Source organism: Hemiscyllium ocellatum, chromosome 3, assembly GCF_020745735.1.
Source record: "Hemiscyllium ocellatum isolate sHemOce1 chromosome 3, sHemOce1.pat.X.cur, whole genome shotgun sequence".
Taxonomy (NCBI): Eukaryota; Metazoa; Chordata; class Chondrichthyes; order Orectolobiformes; family Hemiscylliidae; genus Hemiscyllium; species Hemiscyllium ocellatum.
In genome coordinates, this window is record NC_083403.1 from 20,083,190 (window position 1) to 20,101,309 (window position 18,120).

General features: G+C 42.0%; 1 protein-coding gene and 1 pseudogene across 3 annotated transcripts in view; both read left to right on the forward strand.

The window, feature by feature from the left end:
- acoxl (acyl-CoA oxidase-like) overlaps window positions 1-18,120 on the forward strand; it is a 417,467-nt gene that overhangs the window by 233,651 nt on the left and 165,696 nt on the right. The window lies entirely within an intron of this gene.
- LOC132830104 (small ribosomal subunit protein uS15m-like) lies at window positions 10,366-16,436 on the forward strand (annotated as a pseudogene).

The window sequence follows — 18,120 nt, forward strand, 5'->3', positions numbered from 1 at the left end:
TGAAAAAGGCATTTGAAATGCTTTTCTTTATTAGACAGAGGATTGAGTACAGGAGTTGGGAGGTCATGTTGCAGCTGTACAGGGCATTGGTTAGATCACATTTGGAATATTGTGTGCAGTTCTGGCCTCCCTCCTATTGGAAGGATGTTGTGAAACTTGAAAGGATTCAGAAAACATTTACAAGGATGTTAGGAGAAAGTGAGGACTGCAGATGCTGGAGATCAGAGCTGAAAAATGTGTTGCTGGAAAAGCGCAGCAGGTCAGGCAGCACCCAAGGAGCAGGAGAATCAATATTTCGGGCATAAGCCCTTCTTCAAGGATTTACAAGGGTGTTGCCAGGGTTGGAGGGTTTGAGCTACAGGGAGAGGCTGAATAGGCTGGGGCTGTTTTACCTGCAGCGTTGGAGGCTGAGAGTTGACCTTATAGAAGTTTATAAAATCATGAGGGAAAGAGGCGGCACAGTGGCACAATGGTTAGCACTGCTGCCTCACAGCGCCAGGGACCTGGATTCGATTCCAACTGCGGGTGACTGTCTATGTGGAGTTTGCTCATTGTCCCCGTGTCTGCGTGGGTTTCCTACGGATGCTCCGGTTTCCTCCCACAATCCAAAGATGTGCAGATTAGGTGAATTGGCCGTGCTAAATTGTCTATAGTGTTAGGTTCATTAGTCAGGGGTAAATATAGGGGAACGGGTCTGGGTGGCTTACACTTCGGAGGGTTGGTGTGGACTTGTTGGGTTGAAGGGTCTGTTTTCACACTGTAGAGAATCTAATCTATCTAAAAAAACAAGGCCTTTTCCCTGGAATGGTAGAGACCAGAACTAGAAGGCATAGGTTTAGGGTGAGTGGGGAAAAAATTTAAAGGGTGCTAAGGGGCAACTTTTTCATGCAGAGGGTGGTGCATGTATAGAATGAGCTGCCAGGGGAAGTGGTGGAGGCTGGTACAATTACAACACTTAAAAGGCCTCTGAATGGGTATATGAATGGGAAGATATGAGCCAAGTGCTGGCAAATGGGACTAGATTAATTTAGGATATCTGGTTGCCACGGACAAGTTGTTTCAAAGGGTCTCTTTCCGTGTTGTTCATCTCTCTGACTCTATGACTCTATTGAACTTGAGTCTACCTAAATATGACAATACAGGCAAATAATTTGTTTTAGTGCAATTTACCATCAACCATGCAGTCTAATTTCAAACATAAATATTCTGCACAGAATGCCAGGAGCTCTTAAGTTGTGGATCTAAATCATAGGAAATTACTTTGTCTGATGAGTCATTTCTCCTAGTAATGCTGGCCCTGAACCTACTCCCTTGACTGTGGTACCCTGCATGTTCCACTTGTGTTTCCCTTCAGAAGACACACTGGGGCTGAAGTCCATAGGGGTCTCCACTCATCCATTGTCACTTCTATGGGAAGGTGAATTGAAGAAATGCTAGAGAAATGCTGATTTCTGTAGTTTTTCCTCTGGTAGTAGAATCCATGTAGAAAACCACCTTCAAAAATTGAGAGATGTAGTATTAGAAATCATACAGAGAAGCAAAAGCAGGCAGTGATCAAATGATGTGCATCACATGAATACAAGGCCTGTTTTTGGCCTGGATCATACAGGAAAAATGTGAAACCATGATGGACAGGGTTGGGTTAATGGGGAAAGTTAGGCTCATTGACTCAAACAACAGTATTTTGGAATACAGCGCAATGATAAAGGCCTTCAACAATAATCCCATTGGCAGTCAGGATAACAAAGTAAACCCAGTTGGAAATTGCTTCATACTTAATGATGTGCTTCTTGCATGTCACAAGAGAGCAACCAATGCACCATGTGCTACCTTCCATTCTTTCCCTGTAGCCCCACCATATGTGACCGGGACAACCTGATGTTAGATGGTAGCAGTCATTGACATAAAGGTTTCTGCAGCTCAGGCTATGTTTTATTCATTCTTGAGATGTGAGTGAGACTGGCAAAGTGCTGCAGTCCGTGTGGTGTAGAAACATCCAGTGTGCCATTAGTGAGGAAGCACCAGGACTTTTACTCAGCTACACCATAGAACCAGTGCTGTACTTTCTAAGATTTGGAGACAGCAAGGAATGCAAATATTAGAAGCCAGAGTCAATAGATGTGAAGCTGGGAAAGCACAGCAGGTCAGACAACATCTGAGGAGCAAGAAAGTCAGCATTTCGGACCAAATGAACCCTTCCCAATGAAGGGTTTGTTTCAGGGCATCTTGTAGATGATATTCCAACAGCATGGGTTCAATACCCATACTGATTGAGGTCACCATGAAGGACCCACCTTTTCAATATTGCCCTTGCCTGAGGCTTGGTGACCCTCAGATTAAATCACCACCAGTCATCTCTCTATAATAAGAGAGAAGCCCTTGGTCCTCTAAGACTATGCCAACGTTCTAATTACTTTTGCACTGTTGACACTGTGCTTTAGTAGCACAAGAACCATTGTTTAATGTGGTCAATGTTATGCTGATCAAGTGGTCTATTTTATCTCAGATCATAGAGTCATAGAGATGGACAGCACGGAAACAGACCCTTCGGTCCAACCCGTCCATGCCGACCAGATATCCCAACCCAATCTAGTCCCACCTGCCAGCACCCGGCCCATATCCCTCCAAACCTTTCCTATTCATATACCCATCCAAATGCCTTTTAAATGTTGCAATTGTACCAGCCTCCACCACTTCCTGCGGCAGCTCATTCCACACCTGTACCACTCTCTGCGTGAAAAGGTTGCCCCTTAGGTCTCTGTTACATCTTTCTCCTCTCACCCTAAACCTATGCTCTCTAGTTCTGGACTCCCGAACCCAGGGAAAAGACTTTGCCTATTTATCCTATCCATGCCCTTCATAATTTTGTAAACCTTTATATGGTCATCCCTCAGCCTCCGACGCTCCAGGGAAAACAGCCCCAACCTGTTCAGCCTCTTCCTATAGCTCAAATCCTCCAACCCTGGCAACATCCTTGCAAATCTTTTCTGAACCCTTTCAAGTTTCACAACATCTTTCCGATAGGAAGGAGACCAGAATTGCACACAGTATTCCAGCAGTGGCCTAACCAATGTCCTGTACAGCCGCAACATGACCTCCCATCTCCTGTACTCACTACTCTGACCAATAAACGAAAGCATACCAAACGCCTTCTTCACTATCCTATCTACCTGTGACTCCACTTTCAAGGAGCTATGAACCTGCACTCCAAAGTATCTTTGTTCGGCAACACTGTGGACCTTACCATTACGTGTATAAGTCCTGCTAAGATTTGCTTTCCCAAAATGCAGCACTCGCATTTATCTGAATTAAACTCCATCTGCCACTTCTCAACCCATTCGCCCGTCTGGTCAAGATCCTGTTGTAATCTGAGGTAACCCTCTTCGCTGTCCACTACACCTCCAATTTTGGTGTCATCTGCAAACTTACTAACTGTACCACTTAGGCTCGGATCCAAATCATTTACGTAAACGACAAAACGTAGAGGACCCAACACCGATCCTTGTGGCACTCCACTGGTCACAGGCCTCCAGTCTGAAAAACAATCCTCCACCACCACCCTCTGTTTTCTACCTTTGAGCCAGTTCTGTATCTAAATGGCTAGTGAACCTTGTCGAACGCCTTACTGAAGTCCATATAGATCACATCTACCGCTCTGCCCTCATCAGTCCTCTTTGTTACTTCTTCAAAAAACTCAATCAAGTTTGTGAGACATGATTTCCCACACACAAAGCCATGTTGACTATCCCTAATCAGTCCTTGCCTTTCAAAATACATGTACATCCTGTCCCTCAGGATTCCCTCCAACAACTTGCCCACCACTGACGTCAGGCACACTGATCTATAGTTCCCTGGCTTGTCCTTACGATCCCTCTTAAACAGTGGCACCACATTTGCCAACCTCCAGTCTTCCAGCACCTCACCTGTGACTATCGATGATACAAATATCTCATCAAAAGGCCCAGCAAACACTTCTCAAGCTTCCCACAGAGTTCTGATGTTGAACTACTTGAGTGCCGTTGGAGCCGCACTCATCCAGGTGGATAATATTCCACCATTCCCTTGACTTGTGACTTGTGGATGGTGGACAGGCTTTGAGGAATCAGGAGGTGAGTTCTAGACCACGTAATTACCAGGTTTTGACCTGCTATTTTAGCCACAGTACTCATATAGCTTACGTTTTTGCTCAATAGTAGCCCGAGGATGTTGATTGTGGAGATTCAGTATTCGTAATATTATTGAACATCATGGACAGATATTACTGTTCTCTCGTGTTGAAGGTGGATATTGCCAACCACTTGTGAAGCGCAAGTGTTCTTGCCACGTATCAGCCCAAGCCTGGATGTTGTCCAAGTCTCACTGCATGCGGACAAGGCATGAATGGTGCTGAACATTGTGTAACCATCAGTAAGCATCCCCACTCTGACCTGATCATGAAGCAGAGGTCATTGATAAAGCAGCTTAAGCTGGTTCAGCCTTTGACTTTGACGAGTTCCTGTGGCTGATAGTCTACCTGACTGCAAGATGACTCAGTCTTCCATGCTCTGTTCACATCACCATTCTGGGCTGGATTTTGATGTTGCCATTCGCAAATGAATCAGCTAGAATCAGGAAGCAGTACCTGCCCAATTTACACAGGAAGATTAGAGGTATTCCTGATGTAGAGAAGTTAGACCAGTCATCGCTAGCATTTCTTACTGCCAGTGGCAGTCGCCCTATTGCATTTTTCCATTTTCCAACCGATGTTTGAATTGCTGCCATTAGAAAACTTGTGAAATAAATTGCACATTTATCCTGAGAGAATGATCCCTTTGCAGTGATGGAGGACTTGTAATAGGCCATCCAAACCTTCCAACTGCCCTGCCACATCATGGCTATCTGTATCTTAATTTGATTACACAGCGGAGTTTTGCAGATTGTCAGTATTCCCTTAAATGACCTGCATGGGTGTGAGGCTGTGCAGCAATCCCGAATATGTGACGTGGTGTACCAAACAGGCCATGCACAATAATGAAAAGTTAAGAGCAACATTGAAACAGGCAATTTGTCCTAGTCATTTCAGGCCTGTGTTCATGCTCCAATCCTTTATCCTCCTGAAACTATTAGCATAACCCTCTCTTCCCTCCTCCCTCATATACTTTCCAATATTCCCTTCAATGTATTGAAACTATTCACTTCAACCTGTGCTAGTGAGCACCACATTGTGTAAACGACTTTCTTCTGAATTCCCTGTTAATTTCTTGGTAGTCGCCTTTTATTGATAATATCTAATTATGCCCTTCCCATAAGTGGAAACGTTCTTTGTGTATTCACCCTGTTAAAACTTTCCACAGTTTTAAGGACCTCTGTTAGGTAACACCTGAGCCTTTGCTTTTCAAAAGAGACCCAGCCCATTTTAACCTTCGCTTGTGACATAAAAGGCTTAACAGTGAGCCTCAACTTGACACTGGCATAGCAAAATATAAAAGCAGTTCATAAATATGAAGAAAAAAAGTAATGATTAAGCTCCATTGTAATTGAAAACTTGAAACTTGGTGAAATGATGTTGAAAATCACACAACACCAGGTTATAGCCCAACAGGTTTATCTGGAAGCACTAGCTTTCGGAGCGCTGCTCCTTCATTGGGTGGGGGTTGTGGAGAATAAGTTTGTGAGACACAGAATTTATAGCAGAAGTTTTGCAATAAATTCTGTGTCTTACAATCTTATTTTCCACAACCACTTGCTGAAGGAGCAGCGCTCCGAAAGCTAGTGCTTCCAGATAAACCTGTTGGACTATAACCTGGTGTTGTGTGATTTTTAACTTTGTACACCCCAGTCCAACACCAGCATGTGCAATTCATGGTTAAATTATGGATATGTTTGCCTTGGTCCCATAACCACTCCCACTCTTCTCTGTTTGGTAAACCTATAAATGTTATGAAATGTTCAATCAAACTAAACCAAAAGGTACTTTGTGGTAGAAAATTCCAGGGTTCCACTCACCTTTGTTGATTAAGTGATTTCTGACATCTTCCTTGCTTTAATTGTAAGCTTATGCACTTGGTTCATTAGCAGTCATTTTTTACCACCAGATTGCTGTAAAATATGAGATTTGACGTGGCTGCAAGACAACAATAAATGCAAATTCAGTGACTGAAATGGTGACAAATCATGGCTAACACTATATAAAATCAAAGTTATTCTCACACACATAAAAGTCTTAACAGTGAACCTCAACTTGACACTAGAATATCAAAATATAAAGTCAGTTCATAACTATGAAGAAAAAAAAAGATTAAACTACAGTGTAATTGAAAATTTGAAACTTTGTTAAATGGTTCAAAATCCTCATTTTGAGTGCTGGCTTTGCAACTGACGTAATTATCCATTAGTATCCAAACTCTGGATAACATAATGAAAGGGTTATGCGAGCTCCAGAGATGTCAATGATGACTTTGGGTCCAAGCCAGAGGGAGACGTCAGTGTGTGGGAGGTGATAAGCTCTAGTTTAAGTAAATAGGTTATGCCATCAACATTTCCTACCTGTAGATTCAAAAAGATTGCTCAGTTTTTAAAACAAATGGTATAAAATGTTACATTACTCACTTTGGAGAAAAATATTTTTAATGCAAACTCAGTTCCTTTTGTTTCAAACAATATTAGGTTGTCTACCTGTATCGATACTACAAAACTTCCATGAGAGGGTTGGAGGGGGAGTAAAGGATCTGTTATAATCTTTTCTAATGTTTTTGGTTATTTGCCTTCCAGTGCATTTTCAATTGTTTTTCAGTAGAGGACCATTGAATAAAATGTAATGTACAAATGAAAAAGCGACATCATTGCACAGTGATGTAACTGCATCTGCACACAGTTTTTTGCATCAGTGTTTACTGTGGAAAAGGGCGTGGAAGATATAGAATGTAGGGAAATAGATGACGACATCTTGAAGAATGGCCATATTACAGAGGAGAAAGTGCTGGATGTCTTGAAACGCATAAAAGTAGCTAACTCCCCAGGACCTGATCAGGTGTACCCTAGAACTCGGTGGGAAGCTAGGGAAGTGATTGCTGGGCCCCTTGCTGAGATATCTGTATCATTGTTAGTCACACCTGAGGTTTTGGAAGACTGGAGGTTGGCTAATGTGGGGCCACCATTTAAGAAAGGTGGTAAGGACAAGCGAGGGGACTATAGACCAGTGAGCCTGATGTCGGTGGTGGGCAAGTTGTTGGAAGGAAACCTGAGGGACAAAGTGTACCTGTATTTGGAAAGGCAAGGACTGATTAGGGATAGTCAGCATGGCTTTGTGTGTGGCAAATCATGCCTCACAAACTTGATTGAGTTTTTTGAAGAAGTCACAAAGAAAACAAAGACACCTTGGAGTGCAGGTTTGTAGCTCCTTGAAAATGGAGTAACAAGTAGATAGGATGGTGAAGGGAAGTTATGATGCGGCTCTACGGGACATTGGTTAGGCCACTGTTGGAATATTGCGTGCAATTCTGGTCACCTTCCTATCGGAAACATGCTGTGAAACTTGAAGATTTCCGAAAAGATTTAGAAGGATATTGCCAGGGTTGGAGGATTTGAGCTATGGGGAGAAGTTGAAAAGGCTGGGGCTGTTTTCCCTGCAGCGTCGGAAGCTGAGGGGTGACCTTATAGAGGTTTACAAAATTATGAGGGGCATGGATAGGATAAATTAAAAGATAAAGTTCCTGGAGTGGGGGAGTCCAGAACTAGAGACCATAGGTTTAGGGAGAGAGGAGAAAGATATAAAAGACACCTAAGGGGCAACTTTTTCATGCAGAGGGTGGTACGTGCATGGAATGAGCTGCCAGAGGAAGTGGTGGAGGATAGTACAATTGCAGCATTTAAAAGGCATGAATAGGAAGGGTTTGGAGGGATATGGGCCGGGTGTTGGCAGGTGGGACTAGATTGGATTGAGATATCTGGTCGGCCTGGACGAGTTGGACTGAAGGGTCTGTTTCTGTGCTGTACATCTCTCTGGCCTTATGATGAATGAGTCCTCCATGGAATCATTAAAGTGATGTGTACCTGCCAATGTCATTGAGTGGTGTGAACTTGTAAAACATGTGACACAGTCGAATGCGATTTTAGATGAATTTATAAAGCATATTAATTGTGTATGAAAACCTATTTAGTACAGTGATAATAGGAAAGTAACTTTCATTGGCATATTAAAGATCAGTCTCCCACCTCACCCACACACACACAAATGCAGAAGTACACAATTTATCAGTATAAAACTTCCTAAAATAAACCAGCCTAGTTTTGTATTGAAATGTAAAGTCCATTGCCTTTGTTGATAGTGGTCAGTCAGCCTGTGTGGGTGTGAGTAAGCTCATTAAGCCTGGTCTGACAGCAGTCTTGTGGTCCTACTCACACCCACATGAGAGATTGACCATAACTGAAAACAAACAAATGGAGCAAACTTTACATTACTGCAGCTCAGAAACTAATGACAGCATCAAGCTAATCATTACCCTTCTGGTAAGTTATTCAGGAGCAACTAATGCTGAAAATTGTTGGCTATGTAAAGAGAGGACTGATTGAATAGTATTTTAAGAAACATTCTTGTTGTGTGATTCACATTTTGGATATTTTATTTTGTCATGGCTTAACCACTAATATATGCACGTATAGGAGAGCTTTTACCATCATCAGCCTGTAAACCCATTTAAAGATGTTTATTTTTGAAAATAATACCCATCATAATCAGTAGTATTAGGTTAAGGTGAGTACTATAATTTCAATGAAGTGAAACCTTATCAATGAGTCCTGTTAAAATGCTGAGAAATTATGATTGTTACAATAAACAAAAACATAAATGTAGAAAATGCATTATATTATTAAATATCAAAAACAACTTAGATTTATACTGCATCGTTAACATAAAGTTCCTGGAAATCTTTGAAACCAATTTAGTCATCAAACGGAATGAGGTGAAATTACTGCAAATGGCCAGAAGTTGATCAAACAAGTAGGTGTTAAGAAGCGCTGTAAAGGAGAGAGAAGAGGCAGAGGGTTTGGTGGGTTAGGACGTGAATTTCAGAACTTAGTGCCTAAACAGCTGGACATATGCTGTCAGTGGTGGAGCACTTCAACCCAGGAATGCTCCAGCGGCCAAAATTAGATAAGTGCAGGTATCTCTGATCTATGTGGGGCTGGAGGAGATTAGTGAGAGAAAGGAACAATGAGACCCTGGATGGATTGGAAAACAAGGATGAGAATTTCAAATCAATGTTTTATGTAACTGGGAGTCAGTGTACATCAGCGTGCTCAGGGATGAGAGGTGAATAGAACATGGTGTGCAATAAGCAACAGATTTTCTTAAATTTACACAGGATAGAATATGGGAGGCCAACCAGAGGTCATTGAAATAGTCAAATCTAAAGCTAACATGGGCAAGGATGAGGGTTTGAGCAGCAGGTGAGCTACATTGGGGAGAAATTGGACAATATCAAAAACTGAAAGTAGATTGTGTTAGCGATGGCAAGGCTGGACACTGAGTAGCTCCCCTTGGGGAGATATGTGTTACCAAAGTTGACCAACAACCTGGTGTTGTGTGATTTTTAATTTGCCCACCCCAATCCAACAGCGGCACCTTCATATCAGTTTGTTCTCAACACAGTTGAAAGGAAGAGTTGGTATCTAGGGGATTGAGTCCAGAGTGCAGACTGAAAGCCCGGGCTTCAGCTTTCCTGATATTTAATTGAAGAACCTTTTCAATCATTCTTGCACTAGATGGCAGATAATCAGTCTAATAACTGAGCAAAAGCAGAAGTCACACAATACCATGTTATAGTCCAATGGGTTTATTTGAAAAAACAAGCTTTCAGAGCACAAAGGAGCAGCACTCTGAAAGCTTGTAGTTTCAAATAAACCTGTTTGACTAAAACTGGTGTTGTGTGACTTCTGACCTTGTCCACCCCAGTCCAACACCGACGCCTCCACCTCAATAAATGAACAACAGTGGAGGAAGTGAGAGAGTGATGGTGAGGTAGATGTGTCATCAGTGTATGTGAAGAAACTTCTGTTATGCTGATGTGACTCAGGGATAGTGTGCAAATGAGAAACTGGAGGAAGGGAGCATAGGTCTTTGGGAGATACATAGGAAATAATTTTTGAAAGAAGAAGGAAAGTCATTGTCAGTCATACTTTGGATGGTGATGGATAGATTAAAAACAGGCAAGAACTAGACAAAATAGAAAGGCTTTGGAGAAGAATGGCATGATCCAACCATGTCAAAAGCTGCAGACAGATCAAGAAAGACATAAGGGATATTTTATCTTTCTTACATTTATGACATTGGTAAGGGCTTCTCCAGCGCTGTGGCAAGTGAGGAAATCTTATTGGAGGAATTCAGAGATGGAGTTCCGAGGAAAGATGGGCATGGATTCAAGAGGTGAGTTCAGTGACTTTGAAGAGGAAAGTGTGGTTGGAGATGGGGCCCAGTTTGCAACAAAAGAGGATTTACAGCTGCATTTGTTTCTGGAGAAAGGTAATTAAGGAGAGAGGGGCAGTGCCTGAAAAGAGAACCTTTAAAATATTTCCTCATCAACCTGCTCCATCACTGTATTGAAAAGGCTCAAGAGAACCGTGGAGATATTTTTAAACAACCTGTTCAGGTGCATAATTGTACATCTCTGAAGCAGGTGGGACTTGAATCCAGACTTTCTGGCTCAGAGGGTGGGGCACTACCACTGCCCATAAGAGCATTAGATCTATACTTAGTAGATATTTACTAATCAACTTGTTCAAAGATGTTATAACTCTCTTCTGGAGCAAGTGTGATTTGAAGCCAAGCCTCCTGGTCCTGAGATAGGGTCATTACCACTGCACCACGTGAGCTGTAATAGATAATTTTTTTTTCCCATAATCAACCTGTCACACATTTGGCGTAGTAAGGTCTTAAACCAGGCTCTGTGGCTCAGGGGAGGGACACTACCACTGCACCACTAGACCCCTATAGAGAACATTAACAATATTGTTCATTATAATAGTCAAGAGGTCAGGCGGCTTGGTCAGCAGTTTAGTGAGAAGAGCATTGAGGAGGCAGGGAGTGGCAGTTATGAACAAGATAACCTTAGGGACCACGTGAGGACTGATAGGAGAGAAACTAGGAAAGATACATGTTTAGGGCTGGGCAGCTTTCAATGAACTTTGACCATATGGTCATTGAAAGGGAAGGAAGCTTCAGTGGTAATAAGTTGTATGGTTTCAATCTTAGTGACAAAACTGTCTATGAATTCACACATGGTAGCTCAGTGGTAAGCACTGCTGCCTCACAGCACCAGGGACCCGGGTTCGATTACACCTTCAGTCTGTGTGGACTTTGCACATTCTCCCTGTGTCTACATGGGTTTCCTCCAGGATGTCCAGTTTCTTCCCACAGTCCAAAGATGTGCAAGTTTGGTGAGGACTAGCCATGCTGAATTGCCCATAGCGTCCAGCGATGTGTAGGCTACATGGATTAGCCATGGGAAATGCAGGGCTATAGTGGGTCTGGGTGGGATGCTGTTTGGAGGATCGATGTAAAATTGATGGTCTGAATGGCCCATTTCCACACTGTAGGGAATCATTCTATTCTACTTATTTGGAGGCAGAGTTGGAGGAGACAGGAGAAAGTGATTTAAGAGAAAAGCATTTCAATGGAGAAAAGAAGCTGGGGTAATCCTAGTGTTCCAGGATGGTTCTTGGCAGATTGTAATGAGGATCCAATGATGCTTTCTGTAATCTAACTGGACCTAGCTGTGAATGGCTTCACCAGTTGTACACCATTTTCTTTCAAGTTTGGATCCCTTGAATTTAAGGGCTAGTGATGACATACATACAAGGAAAATGGTCAGGCGAGAGTAATTGTTTTATTAGGAATGATGACAGAGACAAAAAAACAGCAGATGGTTTTGTGGAGGTGGAGAAGTCAACGTTTCATGACCTGAAGAAGGGTTACACCCGAAATGTTGACTTCTCCACCCCCTGATGCTGCCTGGCTGGCTGTATTCTTCCAGCCTCCGGCTTGTCTTATTAGGAATGATGGCACTGAAGGTGGAGGTGAAAATGCATTTGAATAAATGTAATAGTTGAAGGCATTTTTTGATGAATGGAAGGCCAATGGTGAGACTGCTGGGAATTTGCAATTACAAGGGATAAGGGATTTGGAGTCTTGTTTTTCTAGCGGAGGAGACAGACGAAATAGATCAACAATTGATCTTTATAAGATCGCTAGAATAAGGTTGAGTGAAGGGCCATTTAATGCAGCTTTAGATGCATTTTGTATTATACCCCTTACGGAGCAGCTTCTTTATTCTTTAAGGGTCTCTTGGCAAACTTCACAGCAGTGATGTGATTATGTCTTCCTTGCAGGTATTGGTGGCATTTGATTTTGTAATTGTTTTATAGGATGCAGGTGTCACTGGCTAAGCCAGTATTTATTGTCCCTAAATGCCATGAGGAAATGCTGGTGAACCACCTTCTTGAACTGTTGCAATTCTTGTGGTGTAGGTACATCCACAGTGCTGCTCGAGAAGGAATCCCAACATTTTGTACCAGGAAAAGTGAAGGAGCAGCAATAGAACATTGTGTCAGGCTGGTGTGTAGTTTGGAGGGGATTGTGCAGGTAGTAGTGTTCCCATGAACCTGCTACCCGTGTCTTTCTAAATGGTAGAACTTGCAAGTTTGGAAAGTGCTCTCTCAGGAACTTGGATGAGTAGTTAAGGTGCAGCTTGCAGATGTGCACACTCTTATCTCTGTGTGTTGGTGGTGGACAGTGTGAATGTTTGTAAATGTGGTGCCAATCAAGCAGGCTGCATTGTCCTGGATGGTGTTAAGCTTCTTGAGTGTTTTGGAGCTGCACTCATCCAGGCAAGTGGGGAGTAATCCATCACGCTCCTGACTTGTGCCTTATAGATGGTGGATAGACTTTGGGGGGTCAGGAGGTGAGTTACTTGCTGCAGTATTCCTCGCTACAAGATTCCTAACCTCTGACCTGCTGTTGTAGTTCCAGTATTCATATACTATAGTGAATCGAGTGATCAACATTGGATGTTATAGTTTATAAAACCTAATGAAAAGCTGGTACCAAATCAAAAGTTCTTGTTAGTAATTTGCCTTCCTACCACAGCAATCCTAAGTAGTGCTGCTAGCTTACAATCTTATCCATTTCCAATTACTGTCCTGACCTGGAAGTATTTATGAAGGTGAGCAGGTTGGAGTAGTGCTAAATGGGTGATTCACCTCCAGAGTGTGGTATTATTACAGTGAAGCCCATGGTCTAATTTCAATGGAATTTCTGGCATCCTGATGTGTGAACACTGTCAGTGAGATTTTCATAGAATCCCTAAAGTGTGGAAACAGGTCATTTGGCCCAACAAGTCTGCATTAATCCTCTGAAGAGTATCCCACCCAAACCCATTTCACTACCCTATTACTCTACATTTAGCCTTCACGACTGCACCTAACATAAACATCCCAGGACACTATGGGCAATTTAGCAAAGCCAATTTTCCTCACGTGTACATCTTTGAATTGTGGGAGGAAACCATCCGGACATGGGGAGAATGTGCAAACCCTACGCAGATAGTTGCCCGAGGCTGGAATTGAACCCAGGTCCCTGGCGCTGTGGGGCACGATGCTAACCACTGAGCTGCCATGCCACCGTGTGCTCAAAGGCAGGTCACAATGAATTTCCATCCTGCCACTGGGACCAAAGCACCAATAGTTGGGATCACCCCACAAAGCAGCTCCCTCCATCCTGTCATAACTTTTGCTGCAAAGCCTCTTCTCCCCGTCACTCTGCCTTTTATTTCACAATTCCCTAAATCGACCATAAATCACCATTGTTTTAAGATTAAGTAGAAGCCTTTCACGTGAAAAGGCTTTTCAGAAATAACTTTCTCAAAACAGTTTAGAATTTGGAATGCCATATTCAACAGACAGCTACTATCTTCAAATGTAGTAGTTTGTTTATAGCGTTGATGTGAACAGCAAATCAATTCTTATCTAATGTTAATTTCATAATACTGTTAAAGGGTTTATATTTTGAAATTCCAGACTCGTGCAAAAGTGCCTCAGCTCTAACCCTATATACATAAAGGCAGCTTAGTTCTGAAAAGACATAAGAATTTCATCCAAATTACATTAAACCAAATGGATTCAAACTTGATCTCTGCTGTTGAAAGCAGAATGTTTGAACACAATCATTTAATTAACTGCATTCATGACATAGTTTCAATATCTTCTAGTATACTTTTATCTTGACAAATATTTATGTCAATCAAAATCATAAAAAATATTATCTAGTCATTGTCACATTGCTATTTCTAAAATTTGTGTGAGCAAACCGATTGCCACTTTCCTATATAACAATAATGAAGACACTTAAAAAATACTCCCTTGGCCACGAAAACTTATGTGCAAGCTGCTGTATGTGTTCCTACTGCGCATAGCCTGAGCCTGTTCTTCAATAATATCCGTACAATATACTTTCCAGCAGGGGCCACTAGACATCCATCAGGACCATGATCCAAGCTGATGTTTCACCTTCCTAACCCAGGCTTACTGATCCCAGCTGGAATTCTTAATTACACAGGACATGGGACTTGAGTGTAAGAACAGGGATAAGCTATTTGAACCTTCGAGCCTGCTTCACCATTCAAAAATATCTGCGTCTTGATTTGTGATATTATTGCACTCTCCTGTTTACTCCACACAACCGCTAACTCTTTTTATCTGTCATAAATCTAACACTGTCTTGAATAAATTTAAAGAGGCACTACTTTCCACTTTTCCGATGGAAGAAAATTCCACTCTTTAATGACCTCTGAGAAAAAAAGTTTGTCCTCTTCTCTGTCTGAAAAGGAAAGCCTCTTATTTTGGTCTCCCTCACAAGAGGAAACATCCATCATATCAAGTCCCCCCACATTCCTTTATGTTTTAACAACAATGCATTTCATTCATCTAAACTTCAGTGAGCGTGCACTCAACCTGTTCAACTTTTTTCATAAGATAACCCTTTCATCCTATGAATGTGTCAAGTGATCCTCCTCTAAACTGCTTCTCATGCAATTATATCTGTTTTCAAATATGGAGACCAAAACTGACCATGGTACTCCAAATATGATCTCACCACTGTATGTGCACTGTACAGCAGTAAAGCTTGCCTACCTTTACATTTCATTCCTCTTGCAATAAATTCCAATATTTTGTTTACTTTCCTAATCACTTAGAATTCCTACACTGTGGAAACAGACCCTTCAACCCAGCAAGTCCAGACCAACTATCCAAAGAATAACCCACCCAGACCCAATCTCCTATTACTCTATATTTCCCCTTGACTAATGCACCTAAACTACACATCCCTGAACACAATGGGCAATTTAGCATGGCCAATTCACCTAACTTGCTCGTTTTTGGACTGTGGGAAGAAACCGGAGCACCCAGAGGAAACACACAGACATGAGGAGAATGTGCAAACTCCACGCAGACAGTCACCCGAAGCTGGAATCAAACCCACCGTGTTACCCCTGCTGCACTAGCTGTTCATACCTGCTAAAGTTGTGATTCTTCTAAGAGAACATCTGTACCACTGAGTTCTGCAGTCTCTGTCCATTTAAACATGATGTAGCCTTTCTCTTCTTCCTAACAAAATGAACAAGTTCTTATTAACACATGCATTGCTTAATCTGCCAAATTTGTGACCACTCATTTAACATGTATTTATAGCTTTGCAGGCTCTCAACCTCCTTTTGACATCTTACTTTACTGTCTATCTTGGTGTCATGGCAGATTTAGCCAGCATGTACTCGGGTGATGCTGCGGCAGGTGGTTTGCCGGTTCCTGAGCCCCGGAGGATGGGCCCCCTTCACCCGGGAGGAGCCGGGGGGAGGTGCCAGCTCGGTAGCCATGAACAATTATGCCAGTCTTTCAAAGAAAACCCGAGGACCAATGATGTGGTTCGAAAGCTGCTCTCACTGGAAATGGCATCTCATAAAGAGAAGCTGAAACTGAAAACAAGCCAGCTGGTGGAGACGGTGTAGAGGAGTGCCAGTGACGTTGGCTCTACAGAAGTCCGAATTGCCATCTTAACGGCAAAAATTCGGAATTGCCAAGAGCACCTGCAGGTACACAGGAAGGATAAGACCGACAAACGCTACATGTTAATGGCATTCGACAGAAGGAAGAAGCTGTTGAAGTATCTCCGGCAAGCACGCTATGAGGTTTTTGAGAATGTGTGCACCCAGCTAGGCATTCAGTACACCTTCCCCCCAGAATATTACAGGAAGGTGACACTGCGATGGGCTGCCAAAAAAGCTTTGTGCATAAGGGTGTTCCAGGAGGTATAGAAACTGCGTGCTGCTGAACGGCAGAAGCAGAAAGCAGCAGTTGAAGAGAAAGCCCAGTCCATGAATAAGGAAGTTAATGAAGGTACACCAGTGTGAACAAAAGAGTACGTAAAGCAAATACTACAGGACTGGTTGTGTTGGACACAGTAACTGTATTTTAACAGAGGACGATGGATGTCCAGTGTCAGATTAATAAATATTTATATCTTTAAAAAAAGAGGCTGTTTTCATTGGAGAAAAGAAGGTTTAGGGGTGACTTGATAGAGGTGTACAAGATGATTAAGGGTTTAGATAGGGTAGACAATGAGAACCTTTTTCCACGTATGGAGTCAGCTATTACAAGGGGGCATAGCTTTAAATTAAGGGGTGGTAGGTATAGGACAGATGTTAGGGGTAGATTCTTTACTCAGCGAGTCGTGAGTTCATGGAATGCCCTGCCAGTAGCAGTGGTGGACTCTCCCTCTTTATGGGCATTTAAACGGTCATTGGATAGGCATATGGAGGATTGTGGGCTAGTGTAGGCTAGGTGGGCTTGGGTCGGCGCAACATCGAGGGCATGTACTGCGCTGTATTTTTCTATGTTTATGTTCTACTCATCCAAATCATTGATATAGATTGTGAATAGTTGAGGATACAGTTTCTTTCCACTGCTGATAGTTTGCCAACTCAGGAAAGACCCATTTACCTATTTACTGCTTCCTGTTGCTAACCTATCAGCTGTCTATGCTAATATGTTACCTGCTGCATCATGTTTTCTATATTATGTAGCAACCATTGGTGTGGCACCTTATAAAGAAATTTCTGGAAATATAAGTGCACCACATTTTCCAGCTCCCCTCTATACACAATGGGTATTAATTTGTCAAAAGACCCCAACAGATCATTTAAACATGATTTGCCTTTCACAAAGCCACATTGACTTTGATCAAATTGTTATTTTACATGTTCTACTAGAACCTCCTTAATGAAGGACTTGAACTTCTTCCCAATGATAGTTGTTAGGTTAACTGGCCTATAGTTTCTTGCTTTCTGCCTACCACTTCCTTTTTTTCCTGAATGTGTTACATTTGTTATTTTAAAATCTCTTCCAGTGTTTAAGGAATTTTGGAAGATTATAACTAAAATGTCTACTATCTTTATGTTGCTTCTTCTGAGATCCAGGGAAGAAGATCATCCAGTCTTGGGAACTTGGCAGCCTTTATTTAGGCCCACTAGTTTTTTGAATATCTTTTCCTTGATGGTGATGACTGTTCTAATTCATCTCTCCCAAATAACTTGTGACTTTCCACTATCTTTGGGAAGTTTTCTATCATGAAGACAAACATAAAATATGTATTCAATGCCTCTCCTATTTCTTTAATTTCTATTATTAATTCTTCAAATTCTAACTCTAGGGGACCAACACTCAATTTAGTTACTCTTTCTTTTTTCTTCTCAAGTGCGTGTAGAAATTCTGTTTTTCTATCACTATCTAGCTTTCTTTTGCATTCTGTTTTCTGCCTTTGTATTATATCGGTCATTCTTTTCTCATTCTCAAAGTCTGCCTAATCCTCTATCACGTGACTAACCTTTGTCGATTTCTGCAGTGTTTCTTTCAATTTAATACTATCCTTAGCTTCCTTATTTAGCCCTGGATAATGCATCAAATATAGAAATTCTTGGAGAAAATCAGCATGTCTGGCAGCATTTGAGGAGAGAAAGCAGAGTCAACATTTCAGGTCCAGTGACCCTGCTTCAGAACTGATGATGCATCATTTTCAAAGAACTGTTTTTGCTTACT